At 34.1% G+C, this 21083-nt stretch overlaps 1 long non-coding RNA gene across 1 annotated transcript; it reads right to left on the bottom strand.

Moving 5' to 3' along the window:
• Positions 1 to 4064: 4064 nt before the first annotated feature.
• Positions 4065 to 20401, bottom strand: LOC136275807 (uncharacterized). The gene is made up of 3 exons (XR_010714306.1): positions 20126 to 20401; positions 15656 to 15817; positions 4065 to 4342 (listed from the first exon to the last, which is right to left on the bottom strand). It is a non-coding gene; the product is annotated as an uncharacterized lncRNA (long non-coding RNA).
• Between the last annotated feature and the right edge of the window lie 682 nt (positions 20402 to 21083).

Here is a 21083-nt window from a genome sequence, read left to right as displayed (position 1 = left end):
CACTGTGTAAAAGTTTCAAGCATCTGCGATAAATAGCTGCTGAGAAATCTTTGACAAAAATTTGTTAGAAAATTTTGGCTAGAAATAAACAAAGAACTCATTAAACAGAAAGTTGACGTCCGATTGGTACAAAAATATATCCCACGATATGGCATGCCTTAACAAACACTGTGTAGAAATTTCAAGCATTTGCGATAAACAGTTGCTGAGAATTCTTTGACAAAAATTTGTTTAAAAATTGTTGCTAAAAATAAACAAAGTCGTCATTTAACAGGAAGTTGACGTCTGATTAGTACAAAAATATATCCCCCGATATGGCATGCCTATACAAATATTGTGTGAAAATTTCAAGCATCTGCGATAAACAGTTGCTGAGAATTCCTTGACAAAAATTTGTTTGAAAATATTTGCTAAAAATAAACAAAGTCGTCATTTAACAGGAAGTTGACATCTGATTGGTACAAAAATATATCCCACGATATGGCATGCCTATACAAATATTGTGTAAAAATTTCAAGCATATGCAATAAACAGTTGCTGAGAAATCTTTGACGAAAATTTGTTTGAAAATTTTGGTTCGTCATTTAACAGGAAGTTGACGTCCGATTGGTACAAAAATATATCCCACGATATGGCATGCCTATACAAATACTGTGTAAAAATTTCAAGCATTTGCGATAAATAGTTGCTGAGATAAATGCGACAGAAATTTTTGTTACGGATGGACAGACAGACACACAAGGGTAAAACAGTATACCCCCTCTCCTTCGGAGCGGGGGTATAATTAACGTAAACTTACAGTCGGTAATGTCGATGTACTACTCATCAGTATCGTCAAACTATGTCCGGCAATTTGTTGGATTATATATCTATAAATATTAAGACTTGGACAAGCGAAGCCCTATGGACAAATTGATTTACTTCGTTATATCCGTCATTCGTAATGATAACTATAGGAATTCAATATATACAGTCATGTTTTCTTTCACCAGACTATACCTTTTGCTTTGAGGCTTAAAATAAAAAAACATAACTTTGATACCTTTAATAATCGGATTGTGAATAAATTAAATTCATTCAAACTATTATGTTAAACGATAGTGCGAACGTTTTAATTTGTAAAGAAATTCGTAACAATAGTGTGTAATTTCGTTATTATTCACCTCTCACCTCACTCTTGAACAAAGTTCGCTATATCCGAATTCGTTATAACGATAACATTTTGCAAAATATTGATAAGAATTTTACCGGGGACTTTAAACAAACTTCGGTATATCCGAAAACTCGCTATAATTATTCACTTTCTTCCAGTGAATCGCCTCTGTAAACTATTCTTTTACCTCCGTGGTTATGAAATTGACATTGTTTTTATTTGTTTGATTAAATGTACCCAAAGTTTGTATCTGTTTGCAGGGCAAACTAATGTAGAATGTCTGTGGTAGAGTGTTATTTTAAATCGAAATGATTATATATCAAATGCAACTATTAATTTCTACAATTCGCATATTTGAATATCTGCGATGTTTTGAATATCCAATTATATGATTAATAGAAGAATACATCAACATTTGGTTTTATATCTTACTTATATATTTCCTAAAGCAATTATGTAAATTGGTCAGTTGTGTTCTTATATATTGGCTTTTCAATGGCTAGCGATTTCCAGCGGTATGTTGGTCTTTGTGATGTTTGTGTGATGTGTTTGGCGGGAAGATCGATTCATATAATCAAGAGGGACAGTCGATATTATTGTCTCCGAGACATTTACTTTATACAGTAGATATCGTTTAGTACGAACACGGGTTCTCCCTCAGAGCCGGCACCAGGTGATTTCTCGCCCCCTACTTTAACTTTAACTACAAGAAAAATGAACACTTTTAATTTTCTATCATAAAGAAATATACAATTGAATGTGCATAATAGTTTACTGTTACTTGTCGTAGTGTTTCTTGTTTTTAAGTATATCGATCTCGATTTTGTTTCGCGACCAAAACAAAATCGGAATCGAAAATCAGTGAAAACTTACTTTCATTTTCAAACGATGAAATCATGAGTAATAAAATAATAGGATACTTTGGTTAAAAGCGAAGATAATGAAGCCTGAGTATTATTTAGATAAATATTGAGTTGTAATAAATTATTTTGAAGTCAAATTGCTCTTTTTGTTTTATTATATCAACACGAATTTCGAATTTGCATGTGGAACGAATTTTGATGTTCCGTGATTGATTATGTGTTGGTGAAACTTTTTTTAAATAAAAGATCCCTTTTCGAAAAAAAACAAGGGTTAAATTTGGTCACGAAAACAATAGGTACAGCCTTTTTCTTGATTTTTTCTTTGGTTTTGAGAGCATTTATTTTCGCAGAAAGAGTGTCTTTCATAATAGGAAACAATATATAAATGTTTGGAGCATCCTATTGTCAACCAGAGTTTGAAATCTTAAAACTACTTTGTAATATAGCCTGATCACTACATGTAACATTGCTGAGATGGTACATTCTCCTTTAATTATGCCTTTGGAAACAGGTGAGCTATGAGCATTCTGTCTGTGCAGGTAATGGAAGCTTTACATCAAAAATCGGTTTAAGTGCCTCAAAAAATATCAAAATACGACTCGGTTCTGAAATCGCAGGAAATATTTTTGAATGAGAAATATTTGAATAATCAGAAAACATGTATGAGAGATCTTAGGAAAAAGATATCATACTTTGCATAAATATGAGCCAAATCCAGTGTAATTTTAGAAGTGAATTACGTTATTTCCTAGAATGCTATTCAAACGTTTTAGTTAATTTTTATTGTAGCATTCAAAATAGTGTTTTAAGCAGTTATATTTGATAGAGATAAAAAAACCAAAGTTCAATGGAAATTAACATTAAATTCTAAAAAGTCATCGTAGAAGTGAAATGGGTCCGTCGTCCCTAAGTGTAAAAATAAGAAAATGTCAAAATTTGTGATTTCTTTCTTTAAAGATATGGTACCTTTTGTTCGTAAATCACTAAATGTTTTATATCTTAGTAACTTTTTAATGTGATAATTTATCAAAAGATTTAAACAATACATGTGAAAAATAGACAATAATTTTCTTAAACTATTGTCGAATATATTAAGCTCTTTAAAACATATACGAAAGTTGAGTTCCAACATTCTGTATAAATAACAGCATCCATTAAAGTCTATCCATTGAAAAGCATTTCTCTGAGCACCGTATTGTTTTGTCATTGTATTGCGTCTATTTTAAGTGTAAAAGAACGGTCTCGTATCTTGGTGACACTTCTTCGACTGCCTAGAGGCCGCCCAAAAACGTTTAATCAGAGATTCACCATCTGGTAATTATGAGTAAGATGTGGTATTTGAGTCTGCAATAACTCGTCATAAGTCTATAGACTTGTCTACGTGACTCAAGTACATGTACGTATACATTTCTGTGTTAAGCAATAAAAAATACAAATACTTGACGTATTATGTTGAAGTTACCACAAAATGATGATTATCCCAAAACTTTATTCTACATCTTAAAATACAATTCTAAAATAACAGTATTATTTTGTATAAAAGTTGTGGTTACCGAACATTAATTAGAATTATTTTGTGAACATGTATTCATTAACCTCTTGAACTAGTATGTTGTTACATGTAAATACTATATTTTTACAAAATTATTGATTTATTATTATTCAGATGTGCAGCAAAGGATACAGTTAAAATCAAACAATAACGTAATTATCATAAAAACATTAAATAAAAAAGTTATATTGTATTAAACATCTTAATTATCGAATTAATCTTCAATATAAACGTGTCTTGCTGCTTACCAATATCTTACTGATTAGATTATCTCTACGTTTTCAATTGGAAAAGTGTAGTCAACATTATTTTTTACTAATATCTAATTTTGCAAGCATGTGAAAATATCCCATTTATAAATCCACTTGTATAAGTACATGTATCATTATATCAGCTTATTTAATCGAACTACAGCGACAACATTTGTTTTCTTTTCCGAATTATATACGGTTACGTCTTCTAGAACGTGTTTGTCTCTTTTCTTTTTTTTTTATTTCTCTCTGGTTGTCATATCTTTTCCGGTTATTTTCTGGTTTTCCTCATCGATCGCTGGGTTGATGGAAGGCGTTTTCTTTTCCCCATAATATATGATATCCAAAATGGGGATTAATGAGGTAAGTATAAATAGGCCGCCGGCTGCGCATTCAAGGTAGAACCCTGCTCGAAGAACATGTTCTTCGTATGGACGATGTTCAGTAGGATTCAAATCTTTTGGAGCTTCATGTTTAGTATAGTTATACTTGTATAAAATGGCTCCCATTAGGCACTCAAATGCTGAAAAAGACAGACAAAAGAATCTCTCATATCAATGCACATCAATTCTATTACATAAAACTTCTGGACTCAATTATTTGTGCTTTAATACCAGACATTTGGGTGACTGTCAATTGTCTTAGTTATTATTTACATTATACCTAACTTAACTATGTCAATCGGGATCATATATTCAGTCTACACTTATAAATTGAGACACTTTGCCAACAAACTATAACATGCCTGCACTAAAGACTGACTGAGTAACTGCGTACACCTTTGGTATTTCAACACGTGTGAAATGATGTTCGTAAGCTATATTTGAATGTTACCTTTTTAACGGGAAGTTGGCATCCGATTGGTATACAAATGTATACATGTACATCACACGATATGATATACCTATCAAATAATGTTTTAAGATATAAACATCTGCAATAAATGGTTGCTGAGAAATCTTTGACGAAATTTTGTTTGAAAATTTAAGTCGTCATTTAACATTTGACGAAATTTTTGTTACGGACAGACAGAGACACAAGAGTAAACATTATACCCCCTTCTCCTTCGGAGCGGGAGTATAATGAGAGTTAGGTGGTGTACACCATTTTGCAGATCTAAGTCAGCTGGAGTTTGCTTCAAAATGTATACTTACAATATAATATTGATTGATTACGTAAAGGGTGAAAATATTTACTTGGAACTTAAAGTACACATAAAAGTTAAGAGCTGAAAAATTCTGAGTAAATAAAATAAGGTAATTTGTTTCTTCAATGTGCAATTTTAGTTTTGATAGATAAAACTAATTCGCCTGCGAAGCACGACCTCTGGCGAGAGAATGGAATAGAACTTTTCAGAACGGGGTGACAAAGAACGCGGGCTGACTAATTAACGCCATGTATGTAGTTAATTTAATAACATACTTCATGCTGAGTAATTACATTTAACTTGCATTCATATATTTTGAAGGTATGGGATAGGATAGGATAGGATAGAGCCTATTTGCAGGATAGGATGCAGGATATAGGATAGGATAGTTTTGTCAACTTTCACGATAGCAGCACTGATTATCTGGAGATCTGCAATATAGATACTACCTGTAGCTGCCATAATCCATTATATAAATAAATTAAGTTTGAGAATGTATAAATAAAATAAGAGGCCCAGGAGCCCCATCGCTCACCTGTGCAACAATTGCCTTAACACAAAGCACTACAGTATCAAAATCAAAATATCTTGACAACTAAGTACAGCTCAAAAATCTTTTTTTTCACATGACTGTGTTTTTTTTGTTGGTAAATATATTAAGTCCCTTTTGTTGTTGTACCTGAAAGAAGAGTTTTCTCTTTCCTATATAAACCCCCCTCCCCACTTTATGGCCCTACTTTTTTTTAGGGAATCATGGTTTGATCAAAGTTTATTCTGCACGACTCATGCTTTTGTAATAGGGGTCATATTTTCATATATATTTATTTGTCAAATACCTAGAACGTAATTACTTCCATTTCAATTTTTTACTGTTTTCCCAAAAGAGTTATCTCTCTTTGATTATTGAGTACCTGTGGATCGATATCTAAAAATATAAGGAGTTTTCTGATCACGCGATTTAAATAATAGTATTACGTATTTATCCAGAAATTACACCTAGTCAAACCAGTTTATTGTATTTTGCGCCATTTGTTGCTATAGTGTTCACCGCAGCGAGTGTCCATGTACATCTTTCATTGAAATTTATTCTGATCACCGGCTGTGGGTTTTCATTTCACAAATGGGTATTTATGTTTCTATGATCATTTTTTTCATTATTTAATTAAGATTAAAGTTTAAAGATATGTAAAATTATAATAAGTGTAATTTAGATTTGTTTGATTTAAAACTCCAATTCATTCATTACCTAATTATATATGCATATATTGTAAATCGATTATAGAATTTATATACGGATTATTGCCAAATATTTATTATTGCTTATATTTGTTTTTAGGAACAGTTTTCTTCTTGATTAAATCAACGAACCTAGCAGTGCACTTCGTTTGTTTATACATGTAAAAAGTGACCCTGTTTCAATGGCGCCCACGTTGGGACACTCGCATTTACATATTTATTCTACAAGATACAGCCAACGTTGGTTATTCTGGTGATCTTTAAGGTCTGTGAACATTACCGTTTAATTTATTGAATTTCTTTGGATCAAACTGTCTAAAGCCAGCGATTCTTATCCCGGAACTTGACATCCTGTTTTGGTTTCTTCGGACTTTAGTATTCGACTTTCTGTTTCCGGTGTAATTTGTGAATCGAATGTAAACAATAACTTTTGAAACTTCAGAATCTTGGATTGTAGCGAACTGTTAGACTTTTTGAAATATTTAACTGAATCATTTATTCACCAAATATTTCATCATATAATAGCTATATGATTTTCATTTTTTACATGTTGTTAATCAAATTATTGAATATGTCCAACCAAGAAATAGACGGAGAAGCGAACGGGGGAGAGGAAGAAGTTAAAACAGATCCACCCAAAGAGAAGGTAAGTCAGGGAGAAGTTGAAAAGATCATAGATTTTCTGAATTCTAACACAAAGTACAGAGTTGTTACAGAGGAAGAACTGAAAGGTCCACAACTGAATTCCACACCAAAGGATACTTTTCCACATAAAATTCAAAGACCTCTCCAAAGACGGCTACTACCCAGTGTTGCAGATATTACCCACTATAAGACGGACGTTCCACCAGTGATTGGGGGTAAGCCAAATCTTCCAATATTTTCTGGTGAACATAAAGCTGGTGAAGTTGTGTTTGATGTTTGGAAATATGAAGCAAGATGTGTAATTAGAGAAGCTGCATTTCCCAAAGCTGTAATACTTCATTCGATACGAAACTCACTAAGGGGCAAGGCTAGATCTTTATTAATAACAATAGCAGAAGATACTTCACCAATGGGTATTATTGAGAAGTTGGATGGGGTTTTTGGAAATGTCTGTGATAACGAAGCAGTTATTGAAAACTTTTATCAACAATCTCAAAGTGAAACTGAATCTGTTGCAGATTATGGTATGCGATTACAGTCATTAATTCACGTTGCTTTTAAAAGAAAACAAGTTTCAACTACAGCACGTGATGAGATGTTGTGTTCCAAACTATTCACAGGATTGAGAAATAAACAACTGAAATCATATATTCGATACAAATATGAACAAATTAAGGACTTTGACAAGTTACTACGTGTAGTTAGATCCGTTGAAAAACAGATGGGGAATTCCACACCTGTGAAACTGGAAAGAGCAACAGTTCAACAACAATCAACTACAACTATCGAAGACATTTTTAAAAAAATGGATAATCTATCCACAAAAGTTGAACGAATAAAAAATGTCATAGTCACCATTAGAGACGGAGGAAATCACAGTGCATATCATGGTACATATAATTTCAGAAGAAATGGACAGGATTTTCCGAACCAGAGACCAAGATCATCTTTTGAGGGAAATAGATACGGAGGGATACAGTCTTCCAATGGAATTCCAAGACAATATGATAGAGGAGATTCAAATGTGTACAGAGGCCGTGGACGAGTACAAAGACAGTTTCGCTCCACTTACAGACATTTAAACGCCTAGAGGTTGCTGATAGGGGACAATCTAGTAACAGAGGTTTTGAAGAATGTCCCATGAAAGAATGTAGAAAAAGGAAGACATCAACTCTTATTGGATCAACAAATGAGACTGTTGTTATTTTGAATGATGAGAAAGTGAGTGCTTTAACTGATACTGGATCATTAGTATCTACTCTTAGTGAACAATATTATGATAAACAATTGAAACATCTACCGATAGAACCTGTGACTGACATCATTAACAACTAGAAAACTGACCAGTCAGGAAGGGCCCCGCTATGACAATTAATATAGAGAAGTGAAAAAAACTTTGAATTCCATCCTCTTTATATTAACAATGATGAAAAATAAATGCCCGGCAGAAGATGTAAAGAACTGGAATATATAGGATCTCGTGATTTGTAGTTGGATATGATTTTCATCCAACAATTAAAGTGTTTTTTTCTTGGGCCTTAGTGAGGGGATAAAACACACAAGTTGGATAAAAATCATATTATACTACAAATCATGAGATTCTATTTATCCCATATTTTATACACCGCAATCAATGTTTACACTGTTTATAAAACTCTACATTATTTTTACTTCATTATGCCTAGGCAAATCCCATTGTAAAGTCATAACTGTGGAATATCAAAAAAATATCCAATGAGTCATATCCACGGGATAAAGTGGGTTAACATGGGATGAAATAAAATTTGTTAAAAAAACAAAGAATTGATACCAATGCAATGATACCTAGGCTTTGCCTCTATTCAATAAAACTATCATAAATCATTGTGTACGGTATTTTAACCAAAAAAAATATGAATATTATATTTCAAATCCATATTTCAAAGAATGTACACAATACTACACATCATTCAAAATTGACCTTAACTTCAAAACAAAGTTCATTTGCAGACACAGGCAGTGCAGTAATTAATCTCAATGTGACAGATAAAGATAAAGCTTAGGATTTTCTTCCTGTGGAAGGTTAATTAATCCCAAAGGACAAATATTGCACAGCCTTCCATGTATACAATGGTAACATTCTCAGCAGTTATCTCTCTTTGCCCATTCATTCTCAGCAGTTATCTCTCTTTGCCCATTCTTCTTATGCATAGTTAGGAATCTACCCCACCACCCCAGCTCCAAACCAGAAGACATAGAGAACCAAACTTAGCATCAAAATATGTATTTCTGCCTACTGAACTACCATACCAAATTTGAACTTGATTGGGCAACCATAAAAAAAGTTATTAGAAAAAAACAGGAAATTTGTGGACGGAAGAGTGACAGACGGACGGACGGACAGAAGGACGGACGGACAGAGTGATTACTATAGGGCACCCGCAAATCCTTGCGGGGCCCTAATGAATGTGCAAATGGACTGAATCTTCCTTATTCAGGATATGTCGTGTTACCTTTGAAGATAGATGAATCAGATGTGACTATTGATGCATTTTTCCTGATAGTCCCTACTACTTCTTATCATCAACAAACACCAATACTTATTGGCACCAACATCTTAAAAATTCTACTGGAAGAAACCAAAGAAAAATATGGAATAAGATTTCTACAAACAGCCAATTTGACAATTCCATGGTATCTATCTTTTAGATCTATAGCACTTCGGGAGAAGGAGTTATTGCACAACCAAAACAGATTAGCTTACATCAAGTCAGCGGAAAAGAAGAAAATCATTATACCCGCCAATACTGAAGTAATTATTCAGGGAGCCATTCATGACGCTATACCTTACCATCCAGTTTGTGCTATTCTTCAAGCTACTCCGGCATCCAAGATATCAACTGTTGTAGACATTTCACCCGTTCTCATAGACTATCATGAGGGATTTAAAGACACTATTCCTGTTCTTGTTAGTAACATTTCAACAAAGACCGTTACCATCAACCCTCGAGAAGTGATGTGTGAAGTTCAACCAGTGAAACTACAAAATCTCCCAACAGCTGACGACTCGACAACCTATGATGACATCTTTAGCCAAGTCAATAGTCCATACAATGAACTGTCATCTACTGAACTTGAGAAAGTGAAAGCCCTACTAATGGATTATAAGGACATTTTATCTACCGGCGATGGAGATATTGGTCATAATCAAAGTGTACAACATCGAATTGAATTGAACAATGAAATACCCTTCAAACAGCGTTATAGAAAAATTCAACCCTCTATGATTGATGAAGTCCGTGATCATCTACAACAACTACTGAAAGGAAACATCATTAGAAAATCTCACTCACCATTTTCATCCAATGTTGTTTTAGCAAAGAAGAGAAATGGACAATTAAGACTCTGTATCGATTATCGACAGTTGAATGCAAGAACCATCAAAGACAATTACGCATTACCAAGAATAGATGACATTTTAGAAAACCTAGCTGGAAACAAATTCTTTTCTGTATTGGATATGAAGGCAGGATACTACCAAGTTGAAATAGCTGAGGAACACAAGGAAAGAACCGCCTTCACAGTAGGATCCTTAGGATTTTATGAATATAACAGAATGCCATTTGGATTAACCAACGCCCCCGCTACATAGCAACGTTTGATGGAGGAATGCCTGGGTGATTTACATTTAAACATCTGTTATATATTCCTGGATGACCTTATCATATTTTCTCGAACATTTAAAGAACATTTACAAAGGATGGAAAAAGTGTTCCATAGACTGAGAGAATCTGGATTGAACACCTAAGAAATGCTCTTTACTGATGAAGCGTGTGAAGTATGTCGGCCATGTCATATTTGAGGACGGTATTGAACCGGATGAGAAAAAGATCATGTAGTGATGCAGTGGCCTCAGCCAAAAAGCAAAGAAGATGTGAGACGTTTCTTAGGATTTGTCGGATATTACAGAAAATTTGTTAAAAACTTTGCTAAGATCGCAAGACCATTGACAGATTTGTTACCATCAACTAGAGAGAAATCAAAAGGCAGACAGAAAATTGGTACAAGCAGTACAGAGAATCCATTTGTCTGAAATAAAGAGCAAAAAGAGACATTTACCAATCTAAAGACACAGCTTTCCTCACCTCCAATACTAGCATATCAAGATTACTCTATTCCATTTGAAGTACATACAGATGCATCAGGAAGGGGATTAGGAGCTATACTATACCAGGATCAGGAAGGTCACAAGAGAGTTATTTCCTATGCTAGCAGAGGCTTAAGCAAGGCTGAACGCAACTACCCCGCGCATAAGATGGAATTCTTAGCACTTAAATGGGCCATAACCGAAAAGTTCAAGGATTATTTATACGGTCACAAGTTCAGTGTCCTTACAGATAACAACCCATTGATATATGTATTGACCACTGCACAACTTGATGCGACAGGGCATAGATGGGTTGCTGCTCTTGCTGCATTTGACTTTGACATACACTATAGACCTGGAAAGAGGAATGCGGATGCCTTATCCAGACATCCTACACTTACAGACAATGTGTGCAAAGTACCACAGGATTCAGTGCAAGCAGTATGCAGTGCTCACATCATCACTTTTCCACTGATTGAGAGCTTACCTTTTTAAGCTTCATTGATTAAACATCCTGAAGTCAGCATTCCAGATCTTACATCCATCGATATCAAGAGGGCGCAATGTCAAGATCCTAACTTGTTATTCTGGATAGATGTGGTAGAGGAAGGTAGAAAACCCAGGAAAGAAGAACTTCACAAGTCTTATTTCAATACTGTGATGCTACAGAACTACCACAGATTACTCCTTAAGGATGGAATACTTTACAGAGAAATAAAATATGAAGATGAAGTGAAACATCAACTTATTGTTCCCAATAACATTGTGGAAGATGTCTTGTATTTCTCCCATAACCTCTTAGGACATCAAGGCAGAGACAGAACTATTTCTCTAGTACAAGACATATTTTTCTGGCCTGGATTAAGTAAAGATGTTGAGTATTACATCAGTACCTTTTGACAGATGTTTGCGTCGTAAAACTCCTACCAATGTCAGAGCTCCACTATTCAACATCAAGACTTATGAACCGCTCGAACTAGTGTGTATGGATTTTCTTTCCATTGAACGATCAAAGGGGGGTTATGAATACATCTTAGTCATAACTGACCACTTTACGAAGTACGCAGTTGCCATACCAACTAGGAACATGACGGCCAAAACAACAGCTCAAGCATTTTACAACAACTTTGTCATCCCATATGGAATACCTTATAAGATCCATTCCGACCAGGGTGCAAATTTTGAAAGCAGTTTGATAAAAGAACTCTGTTTACTATTGAATATTCAACACCCTATCATCCCATGGGGAATGGAATCTGTGAGCGATTCAACCGAACATTGATTAATATGCTTGGAACTCTTCAGCCAAATCAGAAGCAGGATTGGAAAACATACATTGGTCCCATTGTGCATGCCTACAATAGCACTAAACACGATACTACTGGATTTTCCCCATACCAACTTATCTTTGGAAGGGAGCCCAGATTACCCATAGATCTAGTGTTTGGAACCACGCAACCAGTGATGAATAAGAAACCATAACACAAGTATATTGAAGACTTGAAGCAGAAACTTAGGAATTCTTTTGAACTTGCACAGAAAAACACTGGTAAATCCTAAATAAAGATGCTCAGAAGAGGAATTATGATCTTAAAGTTAGGAGCACTTTTATTCAACCAGGGAATACATGTAAAGTCTTAGTGAAAATTGTGGCACATGATGGTACACACAAGATTGCGGACAAATGGGAGCAAGATGTTTATGATGTGATCTCAAGACCTAATTCAGATATACCCGTGTTTGTAATTAGAAAAGAGGACAATACAGGTCGAACAAGAACTTTACACAGAAATCTACTCATGCCATATAAAACCAGTAACCAAAATGAGTCACTTCCACCACCAAAACCTAAACCAAGGAAACGCATGATTTTCATTGAGGCTGAGGATGAAAGAAGAGTGAAACCAGTTCCTGTACAAAGAAGGACAACTCTTGATGAGAGCTTATCAACGAAGGAGTCTGAAGACCCCATCGATGATGTCGTTGAAGATTCAGACGATGAAGTCATTACTTATACATACGTGAGACCAGCTGACAGTGTTAGTAGATCAACTAACAATACAGAAGAAGAAGGAAATGTACCGGTACAAGATTCAGATCCAAATACTCCAAATGAAAAGGATATCTTGGAACCTGAAAACAGTGATTCGTCGACAGTGAGTGAACTCAACAAGTGTGTGATTGACAATTCTATGTCAAATGATACAACGACGGAAAATGAACACCAAAGTGTAGATACAAGTGGTGACAGTAATGACGCACAGGACACACCTCGGCAGCAACCGAGAAGATCAACAAGAGAGAGAAGACAGCCTGAATGGATAAGATCTGGTGACTATGTTTGTAAAACTATGAACGTTGATTGGATGTCACGAGCTGATTACCTGAAGTCATTGATTAACAAAGACAATTTCATGGATGATCCAGCTGTTAAAAAGACATTTCTGGAATTGGTTACATGGAAACCTGATTAAAAAAAAAACACTGTATGGACATTGAGTGATATGATATGTATGATATCTACATGATATATGTGATAATTGAACAGTATTGATTTATTTGATATATGTGCTAGGTGAAATCATTTTTTCTCATGTACATTGATATCTATTCTATAAAGGAATGTAATATTTGATGAATGTTTATATATTTTTGCTACGTACTAATTAGAAATTGTTATTATTATGATTTTTTTTCACATGAATGACGAGGACGTCATTTATTGTAACAGGGGGAGAATGTAATAGGGGTCATATTTTCATATATATTTATTTGTCAAATACCTAGAACGTAATTACTTCCATTTCAATTTTTTACTGTTTTCCCAAAAGAGTTATCTCTCTTTGATTATTGAGTACCTGTGGATCGATATCTAAAAATATAAGGAGTTTTCTGATCACGTGATTTAAATAATAGTATTACGTATTTATCCAGAAATTACACCTGGTCAAACCAGTTTATTGTATTTTGCGCCAATTTATGGTATAGTGTTCACCGCAGCGAGTGTCCATGTACATCTTTCATTGAAATTTATTCTGATCACCGGCTATGGGTTTTCATTTCACAAATGGGTATTTATGTTTTTATGATCATTTTTTACATTATTTAATTAAGATTAAAGTTTAAAGATATTTAAAATTATAATAAGTGTAATTTAGATTTGTTTGATTTAAAACTCCAATTCATTCATTACCTAATTATATATGCATATATTGTAAATCGATTATAGAATTTATATACGGATAATTGCCAAATATTTATTATTGCTTATATTTGTTTTTAGGAACAGTTTTCTTCTTGATTAAATCAACGAACCCAGCAGTGCACTTCGTTTGTTTATACATGTACAAGTGACCCTGTTTCACTTTCACACATTTTACTGCTTTTTGGACTGAAACGTTCCAAGAATATTTCTAAAGATTTTCATTATGTATTCCTATGTAAAATTCATCCCCTATTGTGGCGCCGCCCTACCCACGGGGACCATGATTTAAACAACCTTGAATCTACACATGGCCTTATAGTTTTTGAGAAGAGGATTTTAAAGATGTTCTTTACATGTTCCTATTTAAAACTTTATCCCCTATTGTGGCCCCACCCTACCCCTGGGGACCATGATTTTAACAAACATGAATCTACGCAAACTGAGGATGCTTCCACCTTAGTTTGAGCTTTCCTGACCAAAAAGTTTTTAAGAAGAAGATTCTTAAAGATTTTTTCTATATATTCCTATTAAAAAATTCATCCCCCGTCCTACCCCTGGGGACCATCACTTGAACAAATTTAAATCTACACTGTCTAAGAATGCTTCCACACAAGTTTAGGCTTTTCTAGCCCCATAGTTTTTTAGAGGAATTTTTTTTAATATTTTCTCTATATATTCCCATCTAAAATTGATCCTCCCCATTGTGGCCCCACCCTACCCCCGGGGACCATGATTTGAATATACTTGAATCTACACTACGTAAGGATGCCTCCCCACAAGTTAAAGTTTTTCTGGCCAAAAAGTTTTTGAGAAAAAGATTTTTAGATTTTCTCTGTGCATTATAAATGAAACTAAATATAATAATAAATTGAGCATTTAAGACATACCGGTATCTCATTACCAAACATGTTGGCTCTTAGAGCTAAGGTGTAGATAATACGAGAATCCTCCAACTCTTTAACCCCCAATTTCCCTTTTTATTAATGATCAACTACCTTAAATGAAATTATTCGAAATCGCTTGCAATTATCGGTTTAATTTTTTTTTACCCATGGGCAATTTTATTTGGCAACAGTTAGATATATATTGAAATATAAATTTTTTTTTATAAATTTCCATCATAAATGTAAAAAGAAAACAACAAACCGTAAACCATTCCATAAAAAGAAATACAAATATAAAGCAGAGCAACACAGACCTCCTTAAAGATAGAGGTAGGATCAGGTGCCTAGGAGGAGTGAGCATCCTCTGCTGACAAGTCACACCCGTCGTGTGCTCTTTGTCGTAATCGGGAAAAAACCGGAGAATTCCGTAGACAATTAGGTGATTAATTATGGTCTTACAAATTAGTATGAAAAACGTCAGTCGGCATGCGACCCAGTGAACAATACAATTATCAATATTGCATCGAATAGTAGAATTACTAAGGAAAATACCAAGAGGTTATAATCTAAAGAAAAAACCACAATATACTCACATGCGCATAATATAGATGTGACTGATATCATATTCGCACAAAGATGGACATAGAAATTCTTCGTACATCTTTCCAGTAAAGCCGTCAAAACAATAAATCCTTCTCCAACAAGCCCAGCTGCAATACCAGTGGTCGCCATTATAGTAATAGGTTTTTTCCAGGCTGCAAACATACTATACGTGATGTGTCGTTGATTTGATATAAAACAAGAGGCCAATTGGCCTTAACGGTCACCTGAGTAACATATAACACATACATAAACTTGTCCAGGAGTCTTATATGCATTTAATTAATCAGGCTTCATTCTGGAGTAAACAAAATTATAATGACGACTACCCTGAAATTTTTCAAAAAGAACAATGTAACCTATTATTTTGGCGAAACACCTTAAGATCTGGTCTACAAAATCATGAATTCAGTTTTTCTTTTAGGTTTATGGGAGGAAAGAAGATGATTTTTAACATCATACCGGTATGCATTAACACATATACATCCATTTTGGCACTGCCCTAGATTCAAAAACCATACTCCAGGGGACATGAAAATTAAAATTTCAGCAGAGGACTTCCTTGGTAAACATAATTATAAGTCAATTTTTTATACAGATGTGTGAGAATAGAGAAAAAAATTTTTAAACATTATTTGCATTTACACATATTGCCATATCCCCACCATGTCCTGAACCCCTGACCGAGGGGCCATGAATTTAACAATTTAGGTAGAGGAGTGACTGGACATCATAACCATGTATTCAGTTTCTTGCCCACATGTGTGGGAGTAGAGAAGAAGATTTTCTAGGATTTAAAACATTTTTACTACGGTATATGGCCATATTGGCCCCACCCTAGAGCCTGAACCCCTGACCTAGGGGTCATGCATTTCACAATTTTGGTAGAGGGCCTCATGGACATCATAACCAGGTACTTAATTTTTAACAAATATATATGGGAGTAGAGAAAAAAGCTTAAGTGAGCTATTCTGATCACATTTTGTCCGTCGTCCGTCTGTAAACTTTTTACATTTTGAACTTCTTCTCTAAAACCGCTTGGCCAATTTCAACCAAATTTGGCACAAAGCATCCTTATGGGAGGACAAATATAAGTTGCAGAAATGAAAGACCGATCTTTATTCAAAGCGGAAAAAACCTCGAAACTGTAGAAAAAGGGAATGCATTTTTAAAAATGTTCTTTTCATTAACTACTGAGTCAAATGCAATGTAGTTTAGTATAAATTATCCTTATGGGAAGGAAAATATAAATTGCAAAAATTAAGGGCTAATTCTGTTTCAAATTTGAGTAATTTACGAAAATAATAGTAAGACAGAGAGAAAGAGGGTCAATCAGTTTAACTTCGGGCTCGATACCGGTATTTCATATATCGAAAACCGGTCTATGTTAGAAGCAGCCATCTTGAAGTTGAACGGAGATGAATTTGATTGTTGTGCAACAGTTTACGTGCGAAGGGAATATTTGAAACATCCAAAATATAATTGTGCCGTTTATGTGAACTAAATTGAGGTTAAATATTTCTATGCGTTGACATTTTCATTTGTGACGGTGGTTTTCGCTTGCTTTGATTTTCGTTTAGCATGTTTAGTTTAACTTGAGAGGAACCGTCGTCTTTATTTTTGAACTTTTACGTGTAGACCGGTGAATCAGACAGCTGACTGTTTACATGTACCTGCGCAATATCTGATGCACTAACAACATATTATAAAATACTACTCATTATGTTGGTACATGTAATTCGGTACGATCTTTACGTAATGGTTGATAAATGCACCATGTTTTATTAAGATGCTCAACAATTTCAATCTAAACAGAGATTATTCTCGCTGCTAGAAATATATAAGTATTTATAGGATGAAAAATAAATTGTGTATTTTCTTTGTTTTAGTGCATTTTTCTCTTGTTTTGATTGTTTACAAATTTCTATTTACTAACCTCAAGAGTCAAGATTCGGGTTATAAGCAAAATACAGAGCTTTGCGCACAATGCTACTGTAGGTGAGGTCATTCTTTAGTTCGTTTATATTTTAAATGCAGCTATGCTGAATAGGAAATACTTAGTTTAAAAATCTTAAAAGTTGAATGTAATAAACTCATGTGAACAAAAACATGAATCGAACCAAGCTACATGTTTGTATATTTTTTATAATTCTACAATTTGCGCTGCAACTTTGGTTGATCAATAGAAAAGTCTTGCTAAAAGGATGATTTGCTGTAACTACTCTCTGGTGCCCCTTTTCAACGATGAATTGCATAAAATCTACACAAAATTTTGATAGTTTTTCGAACACAAGTAAATAAAAACGACGTATTTGAAACAGTTTCCATAGTCCTGACACATTATCATAATGAGGATAAAAGCATTATCGGTGTTCTTAAAAAATTATAGCAACGGAAAATCATCTTTGTAAACATTTTTTTGTTTTTTTCAGCAATGAAATGAAAATAATGGGTTGGCCTTGGTATAATAGAGCGACATGCCTGCCAATACATAAATTTGAATTATAACTCTTTAACATATGTGACAACATTTTTCAGTTAAGTTGATTCATCAATCAAGTGAGTAAGTTTTTGCTTCCATTATTTGTTGATGATTTTTAATAAAAATACACATACCTGTGAAAGAAGTACAGTTGTAATTGATGAAATGGAAAATATCGAAGATATCTTCATTGACTAATTATCCCTTTTCATTCATAAATGTTTACAGGGACGAAAACAAATTTCTTACAGAGATTTATAATGGGGAATATTTACATCTTTTCTCCATTTGGAAGTACTCGGGACACCTTGCGCATTTTTTCAAAGTTATTATCCGGGCTCATTAATGGCTAACGCAATGCAAAATCCCCGTAGACTTTTAATTTTGGGATGTGTATTGAAACCTAAAGCGGTAGAGGGGGCGTTTGATAACAGATAATCTGGACATTTTTCATATTAGTGGATGAACATAGTTTGAACACAAAGGTATTTATTATAATCGAAATATCAAGCGAAAGTGGTGGAAGCAAAAAATCGGGACAGAGTATAGTGAGTAGTGGATAGAGAAAATGTACATTGTTCCTTTATGCTCTCATGTATTTTAATCGTTTTATAAAGTGATGGGGGGGGGGGGGGGGGCTATAATAAAGGGAAATTGAAGTTAACCGTGAACACCAACTGAAAATTTTGTTATTTATATTGCATATGATCTTATTTTCGGTAAAAATGGTATTCCATGAAGGTAAATATGTCAAAGATTAAGTATGTGCAAAAACAAGTGGAAAATTCGGATTTTCATTTTTGGTTAGTCTACCGAGGGGCCACATTTCACAATATCCTATATTTACAATTGCAAATATTTTTCCTTATATGAACTTATAGAAAAGCGAAAACGTTCAATTCTGTATATTTACATTTGCAATAAGTTTCCTTATATGAACCTATACTGCAGTAGAATAGCGAAAACGTTCAATTCTGTATGAACTTTTTCATGACGTTACAATGATCATAGGCCGCGCTTATTGCTTGGATTATTGTAAACTTAAAAATTTTAACAGTTCTGAACGATGTCTTTTTTCAAACGTAAATATAAGTAATAAACAGCTTCACAGGATTTGATCATGTAATCAACTTACTTCATATCCCGGTGAAATTTTTAAATTGCTGTTTATTTCTTAAATGAACGTTTTCGTGACGTCACAATGATCAAATCATGCGCTTACCGCTTGGATTATTGTAAACTTAAAATCTCGGTAATTCTAACACTCATGAACGATTTGTCTTTTTCAAACGTAAATATAAGTAATAAACAGCAATGGCTTTAAATGGGCGTTCAATAAAATAATAAACGCAAATTTAAAAAGTTCACCAGGATATGATGTTGGTTGGTACGTGATCTAATCTACTGAGAAGCCCTTCGGGTTTCACAGGATTTGATCACGTGAACAACCAACTTCATATCCCGGTGAACTTTTTAAATTGCCGTTTATTTTTTTTATTGAACGCCCATATAAAGCCAGTGTTGCTCAGGTGAGCGATGTGGCCCATTGGGCCTCTTGTTTCTTATGTGTCCAACCCTATCCCCGGCGATCATGATTTGAACAAACGTAAATCAACACTATCTTAGATAGTTTCAATATGTTTAAACATCATAACATTTTAATTTTTTAAAATCTTCTATTCAACTAGAGATTCAATAGACAATCAATAAGTTATGATAAGCAAGAAGGCTCTGTTACCAAAATTATGAAATTTATTCCTTCATGGTACATATGTAGAAGAGCAGTCAAGTAATCTATCAGAAATTTGTTGTGTTTATAATCGATGCATAAATACGGCCTTATACATCCAACAATCAGAGAACGAACCATAGGATTTCCTTTTCTTAACACGCCCCATGATGCATTTTAATTTGTGTTTTTGTACAGGGATTATTTTCATTTTTATTTACTTCGAATATTTATATCTTTGAAAAAACTTACCCGTGTCCATCAAGTGTCGTGCTGAAGAATTATAAAAGAATTTTTTTGTGCTGTCTTCAGTTACCGTGAAGTCCCATATCGATCCGTAACCCTGTATTCGTTGTGATTGTTTTTGTACATTTATTCCGTCCCACTCCGGATACGCCACAGCCGTGATGTGGATAATAATCGTTATTCCTCCAACTACAAGAGACGCTATTTTCAGTGGAGTAAATCCTGTTTTAGGACACCTCATTGTAAAAGAATAAGAACATCAACAAGAATACACTTTCCAATAAACGCTGATACATAGACAAGTCTTATATACATTTTCCAAATCGATAAATTAAATGGTGCCACCCCCTTTTTAGAGAACACCGCCTTAAATGAAAATGATTTTGTTTTTGCTAAAATTATCATAATTTCAAAAAGTTGTACATGTATGTGATAGGGTATGTCGGTCGCAGATTGGACACGTGGGTTCTCACCGGGTACTCCTGCTTCTTCCCATACCAATGACTTCCTCGCGCTAACATCCGTGCCAGAGATATTGATATAAGTTGTAGAGCTTGTTTATCAATCGTTGTAAAGTAGATAAAGTTCAGGGTTTTTTTTATCAAAATTTCATCACATTAAATCAGACAAAAAGAAGCAACAATTCCTCGTACTGCAGTATTTTTGGCCTGAATCATAAAATAACCATTGAAAAAATCATGTTATTTTTCAATAATTTAATTCTGGTTGTAACGCGGCATTTGATTGGATAGAAAAATTAAGTTAAATTTGTATAACCTGGTTTGCATGTCACAAGACACGTCACAATGCACCAACGTCAAAAACGTACTAATCCGCTGGACGTTACGTTTGAATTTTGAACAGATTAATATCATTTTTAAAAGTAAAACGGACTCAATTTGTACAGCAAATTACAGAAAATTAAATTATAAGGAATGAACTCAATATCTACCCAAGTTATACT

Source organism: Magallana gigas, chromosome 5 (genome assembly GCF_963853765.1).
Source record: "Magallana gigas chromosome 5, xbMagGiga1.1, whole genome shotgun sequence".
Lineage (NCBI taxonomy): Eukaryota > Metazoa > Mollusca > Bivalvia > Ostreida > Ostreidae > Magallana > Magallana gigas.
This window is presented reverse-complemented; position numbering and strand designations above follow the sequence as displayed.